The following is a 7,053-nucleotide window of genomic DNA, read 5'->3' on the forward strand; positions in this document are numbered from 1 at the left end:
CCCCTACCCTGGGGGTCTTCAAGAGGAGGTTAGATGAGTATCTAGCTGGGGTCATCTAGACCCAGCACACTTTCCTGCTTATGCAGGGGGTCGGACTCGATGATCTATTGAGGTCCCTTCCGACCCTAACATCTATGAATCTATAGGACACAAAGCAGCGAACACACTGAAGAGGGAACCACTCAGAGTTATCAAATAAAAGATGCAGAGGGCCTGAATATTTCTGCAATATGGGATATATGACTTCCTCTGCAGTTTAGGTGCCTCTTTCAGGACAGGGCCTCTATCCATCTGAGTTTCACAGTCCAGAATCCTCTCCTGAGGGTAGGGGCCTGCCACAATTTGAGAAAAGGTATAATGAGCCATTTTTGGATCCTGGGTGGCAGCAGCAGCCACCAATATGGCTCCCCCTCTAAGTTGATACTGGGGCCTAGTGCTTTGATCTCCCATACCTGCTTACACTATTGGAGTTGAGTATATCTTGCTGTTTCTTTTAAAATATAGAGTCATCATAATGCCTCTGCTTATGAAACCATTAGAGCAGTCACCCAGGAAATGGGGGAGGTGAGTTAAATTCCCTCCTGCCGCAAGGGCCATATCCAAATGATTGTGGCCATGTGGTATGAGGTCTGCAGCACCTCACACTAGCATCTTGCAGCATGGGGGGCAGGGTTTGACCCTGGGAGATCCTGGGGTCAAAAACATCCAAAAAAAGAGCAGAGCAGCACATGTGGCAGCAGCATGTGCCACCCAAAACCAGAGCCTGGCCTACCAGAGTCACACTCCAGTGGCTGGCCAGACTCCCAGCTGCAGGAACGCCATGGCTACAGCTTCCCCAGCCCCCAGGACCCCACATAGCAGGACCGTTGACTTCTGGGGCCAACACAGTTGCTGGCCCCAGCCCCCGCTACCCCATCTGGGGTGCCAGAGTGCATGTGGCACAGGCATTCCCTGCGACAAGTAGCAGAGGCACAAGGTGTGCTGCTGCTATTTGCCCCTGGGGAATCAAATGTCTGCGCTAATCTGGATGTGGCCAGGGAGTTCAAATGCTCAGAAAATGTCCCAGCCACTAGGAGCAGCGCTGAGTTCTGGGCCCTGCTTATTGGATTGCTTCTGTGCTTTATGATAAACAGTCTCTGAGGACTGGAACCCTCCCAGGAGAGTGTCTTTGAATTCACTGGTGTGCAGTTGTCTAGGTTCACCAGATACGGAGAGTGTCTTTAGCCTCAGCCCTGGTGGTCAGGACTCTCCCATTAGAGGCAGAAGGTGTAGTTTTGAATAGTCTCAGGAGAGGATGGAATTGAACTTGGGTGTCTCATTTTCCAGTGATTTCACTTGGTTAGGACATTTAAGACCTTCATTGCCACCACTGTAGTCTTAACAAGGAAGCAACAACAAGAAACCCTCACTATTCACAGGTTCAGCATTGGTGGTTTCAAATATTTGCGAATGCCAAACCTGCATCTTAAATACACGTTTCCCCCTCCAACTAGCACAAATATCTTAAATACACTTACAGGGCTCCCACCACTGCCAGGCTTCTGCCGCCACCAGCACAGTCGTGCTCCTTCCCCCCCCAGCCTCCGGGGGCAATGCATTCATGGTGTTCATAAACGCAGTGCCATATTCGCAGATTTCACCATTCGTGGGGATCTCAAGAATGTATCCCCCGTGAATGGCAAGCATCGCCTGTACAATTGCATCATTTAGTGAGTCTGATCCTGTGGACTAGGGCTAGGGACAGAAGTCACACATAAACTGGTTTAAGTGATCAGAAATTGATTTAAACCTGTAACAAAACAGAAGCTCACACACATAAACCAGTTTCAAAATGGGTGAAACTGGTTTAGGATGAACCTAGTTGAATATAGTATCAGACTTAACTGATTTCAGTCAAGCCAGTTTATGAAACTTCTGTCCCATACCCCTTCCTGGTTCAAGTTAAATTACAGTCCCCTGGCATCCCAGCATGCTTTCCAGTCCTGGGCTGGGCTGGGCTGGGCTGGGCTGTGCTGTCTGCTCCAGCAGAGAAGGATTGGCCCCAACCCTCTGCTCCCTAGCTGGAGCAGTGAGGGCTGGCTGACAAGTGAACAGGGGGACAAGCCCAGGTAGGGATACAGTCCATTCTGTGGGGGGGTGGGGGGACTGCCCCCCCAGGCAAACCCCAGCTGGAGGCTGAGGCCAGTGAGCAAGGTTAAACATTCCTTCACTCACTCAGATTTACTGCTGGCTGCAAGTGTGGAGTACAAATCCCAGAGACACCTGGAATCAAGAAGAGGAAGTGATAAGCAATCCTGCAGAGTTCTTCTGCTATGAGTCTGGACTGCAAATCCCAGAGACTTCAGGGGCAGCAGGAAGAGGAAGCAAACACACAGCCCATGCTGGCCACATGCCAGAAAGCTGTGCTCTAGTGCCCCCTGGCTTCTGGTCTAAGCCACTGCAGGCATGTTGCTGCATTACCTGAATCAAAGGTAAATGTCTATTCATTTCTGTTTCAGTTTAATCTGTGGATCTTAGACTAACCTGCATAAACTAAATCAATTCAGCCTTGGGCTTTTTGACTGCCTGTGCTTAGCCCTGATGTTTCCAGAGAATGCCTCCTGAATCAGGTCCCTCAGAGGACTTAACTAAAGGTATACTTCCTCCTTGGATCCTGATTATGCTTAGGTGTCAGAAAAAGCTGAGCTACTCAGCCCTGTCAAGACTGGGGCCCTTCTGGGCACACACAGAGATGCAGCTTTAGGCACCAGGGTCTAGTCAAAAAGTAAGATGTCTATGGAGCTGGCAGGCTGCTAAGCAAAGATTTTTTGGATTGGAGATCTGGACTTCAGTTCCTAAATTCTGTGTAGGTCCTCCTTTATGCACATAAGTCCCTTTTAGGAGCTAACCTTATGACCTCATTTTCAGAGGTGCTGAATAGGAACTGGGAGCACTCAGTACCTCAGAAAATTAGCCTACTAACAGCTCTGACCTTTGGTTTAGCTCTGTAAAATGAGCATAAATGCACAAGACAAATATTTTTAATCTCTCTGAAAGGAACCTTATCAAAGCTTATTAATGCATGTTTTGAAGTATTATAGATACATACTATATACACTCATTATTTTCCTTTTATTTAAAATGATCTTTGTAGTATTGTGTAGAGCCCATTAATTCTCTCCATTTACTCCCTCTGGTAATGTATTGCAATAAGTACACCGCCCATACATGCAGCATGCAATGTCTTTGTCAATATCAGGTGTCAGGATGTGATAAGTATATTCAAATGCAATTTAACTTCAATGCATACAAGTTAATGATCATTATCTCTAATCAGAAAAACACCAGAGGATAGGTCATAAATACCTGGCACACAGGAAGGGCAAGTGATATGCAGTAGGAAAGATAACAAGAAAGAAGATTATGGAGAGCCAAGTAGAAACAGGGAGGAGTAAAGGAAGCCAAAAGATGAAAACAAAATCACTTTTTATTTTGGGGCATGAATTTTCATTTTAGCAGTGACCTTTGTCTCTTTTGCATCTCCATTCAGTGTTGTCTCCACTTGTTCTCTCTTGTTTTGTGTAAACTTTTTGTCTGTCTCTCTCCCACTGCTTTCTATTCTGTATTCGGTCTCTTTGCATCATCTCTTGTCCCCTTGGAGCCCTTCCCCTCTCTATATATCTCTCCATACCCAAACAACAATGGCTGAGGTCAATAGAATGCATAAAGAGCACCTTCTCTGTCCTACATTTTATGATGCAGCATTTCAAATATCAATAACTTACAGCAATAAAAGGAAAATAACTAGGACTTAATGATCCTGCAGAGGCTGGTTTATATGGGTTCATGAACTGGAACTTGGAGTGTTCCCAGCTGAGCTACTGCTAACATAGCTGAGAAGTGTGTGGGGTTTCTTGGACATCCTGTGGCTCACTTGGAGGTATGTGTTCTACAGCGGGGTTTCTCAACCAGTGGGACTCGTCCTCTAGGTGGGAATCAGGTTGTGGTGGCAAGACTGGAAATGCCACAGTGGGACTTCTGGTTTTGCTTTTGTGCACTTCGATTGGCCATTGGGGGACTCCTCCCCTTCCCCTCCCCACATTGACCAGTGGGACCAGGTTTTTTTTTACCTTAAGTAGATGGGACATAAGGTGCAAAAGGTTGAGAACCACTGTTCTAGAGAACCTGAATCTTCTGGAAACTGTGTCCCACAGGGACCTCACTATTCAGAGGTCCCTAACCACCCAGGCCTTAGGACTCCCAATTCTTACCTTTCTTGCCTTCTGGGGAGGCCCTCCCCTCCCTGCTAGGCTGCTACTAGACACCAGTGCCCAATCTCTGGTGATTCCATGATGTACCAGGTGGCTGCTTTCTCCATCTAGCTGTGGGAATCTATTTCACCTTGGTTACTTTGTTCCAGAATCCACAGAGCTATAGGACTCAAGAGGAAACAGCCTGTAGAAACAACAGGAAAGAAGAAATGTTCTTTTCCTGCAGCACTGAACTCCTCAACTATCTGCAGGAATAGCTGAATCTCCTTCATTCGAGATTTTCAAGAAGAGGCTGGATAGACATCTATATCCAGGATGGATTAGATGCATCCAGGATGCATGAGATGCCTCATGCATCTGCCTGGGAGTTGGACTAGATGACTTGTGTGTTACCACATTCAGATTAGCAAATAATTCTAGAGGAAGCCCTCAGAACTAGTACAACTTGTATCTCCAGTTAATTTAAGGATTAGTACTTCTAGGAGTGTTTCCTAGCGGTACTAAGAAATCTCACAGATACCTAGCACTCATAGTCAAAGTTAAACAATCACCACATTTGGGGACAGGAAATAATTTTCCCTATGATCAGGGTGTCAAAGGCAAGGGCAGGAGAAGGAAGGGGTTGCCTCTCAACAGCATGGGACATGATCCACTTCCTAGAACCATTTAGGCAACTTTTGCCTAACAAATTCCCTGCCATTGCAGGAATCCAAGGCCTTGGTCATACCCTGGTCTTCTGCTCTCTTCCTGTAGGACATGATAGTTTTCTGAGGCTCAGGATTTTTCTGCATTAAAGATTCTATGTTTGTCCTGGGCAATTATAGTGAAATAAGGCAAAGTAAATATTCTTGCAGACCTTTCACAACTAAATGTCAATTACAATGGTCTCAGATGGCACAGAACTGGACTTGATGAAGCAGGTGGTCTGTTACAGTTCTACATTTCCATGCTTTCTATTTCTATCTTTCTTCCTTCTCCCTCTGTCAGAGGAGGGTTTAGTCTAATTTCTGACATCCTAAAAGAGCTGGTGTACTTAGCCAGACAACAGCAATCCCCATCATAGCTAGAAAAAGAGGAGGCAGCTACCTGACACACTCTGAAAATTCAGGGGTCTAGCAGTGAAGAGAAGGGACACTAACTCAAAGAAAGCAACAAAAGAGTGGTCTGGGTGGTGGGTCCAGACCCTTGGCAAGGTAGTACAAGATAGTGCTGTGAAAATCAAACGCACATAGAGGTAATGCTGGCATCCCTTCTGATTTCAGGTGTATTCAGGGTTCCGATTAGAATTACTTTATCTGTAAAAAAAGTCCCTCTGACAAGGTGCTTGGGGCATTGTAAAACATACTAAAATCTGCCTAATAATGTAAAATCTGAGCAGAGTGGCATAAACAAAATGGTTTCTTAGAAATTGAAGAGTCTCCCCTTCTATTAATTCAAATTCATAGATTTCATAGACGTTAGAGTTGGAAGGGACCTTGAAGATCATCAAGTCCAGCCCCCTGCCCCAGGGGCAGGAAGTCAGCAGGGGTCAAAGGATCCCAGCAAGATAAGCATCCAAGCATTTCCTGAATGAGTCCAGAGTAGGTGCCTGCACCACTTCTGGAGGGAATCTATTCTAGGTCTTGGAGGCTCAGACAGTAAAGAAATTTTTCCTTATGTCCAGCCTAAAATGGTCTTGGAGGAGTTTTTGACTGTTGGTCCTTGTTTTTCCTTGGGGCATTCTGGTGAACAGACATTGTCCCAGATCCTGATGTACACCCCTTATATACTTATAAGCAGCCACCAGGTCCCCCCGAGCCTGCGCTTTTCCAGGCTGAAGAGTCCTATGGCTCTCAGCCTCTCTTCATAAGGCCTATTCTCATGCCCTCTGATCATGTGCATTGCTCTCCTCTGGACTCTCTCAAGCTTCTCAACATCCTTCTCGAATTGCGGAGCCCAGAATTGGATGCAGTACTCCACCAAGGCCGAGTACAGTGAGACGATGACATCCTGGGACTTACTTGAGAAGCATGTATGGATACAAGCCAGAGTTTTGTTTGCTTTGCCAGCTGCGACATCGCATTGGTGGCTCATGTTCATCTTGTGGTCAATCATGACCCCCAAGTTTCTTTCAGCTATGGTGCTAGCAAGCATAGCACTGCCAAGCCTATAAGCATGCTGCGGGTTTCCCCACCACCACTCCCCCAAGGTGGAGTACCTTACATTTATCAATATTGAATGTCATTAGATTTCATAGATTTCATAGACATTAGGGCTGGAAGGGACCTTGGAAGATCATCGAGTCCAGCCCCCCACCCAAAGGGCAGGAAGTCAGCTGGGGTCATAGGATCCCAGCAAGATAATCATCCAGTTTGCTCTTGAAGGTGTTCAATGTAGGCGCTTGAACCACCTCCGGTGGCAGGCTATTCCAGACCTTGGGGGCTCAGACAGTAAAGAAATTCTTCCTTATGTCCAGCCTGAAACAGTCTTGGAGTAGTTTATGACCATTTGACCTAGTCGTCATCCCTTGGGGTGCTCTGGTGAACAAACGTTCCCCCAGATGCTGGTGGTCACCCCTGATAAACTTATAGGTGGCCATCAGATCACCCCTGAGTCTGCACTTTTCCAGGCTAAAGAGCCCCAGGGCTCTCGGCCTGTCATCGTAGGGTCTGCTTCCCTGACCTCTGATCATGCACATGGCTCTTCTCTGGACTCTCTCAAGCTTCTCCACATCCTTTTTGAATTGTGGAGCCCAAAACTGGATGCAGTACTCCAGCTGCGGCCTCACCAAGGCCGAGTACAAGGGGAGAATGACGTCCCGGGA

The 7,053-nt window shown here is 46.7% G+C and overlaps 1 long non-coding RNA gene across 1 annotated transcript in view; it reads left to right on the forward strand.

The window, feature by feature from the left end:
• Positions 1 to 2,428, forward strand: part of LOC112550108 — a 13,819-nt gene extending 11,391 nt beyond the window's left edge. Inside the window, exon 3 of the long non-coding RNA XR_003093778.1 lies at positions 2,219 to 2,428. This is a non-coding gene — a long non-coding RNA (uncharacterized LOC112550108). The remainder of the gene's footprint in view (positions 1 to 2,218) is intronic.
• The last annotated feature ends 4,625 nt before the right edge of the window (positions 2,429 to 7,053 follow it).

This window comes from Alligator sinensis, unplaced genomic scaffold (assembly GCF_000455745.1).
Source record: "Alligator sinensis unplaced genomic scaffold, ASM45574v1 scaffold65_1, whole genome shotgun sequence".
Classification (NCBI taxonomy): domain Eukaryota; kingdom Metazoa; phylum Chordata; order Crocodylia; family Alligatoridae; genus Alligator; species Alligator sinensis.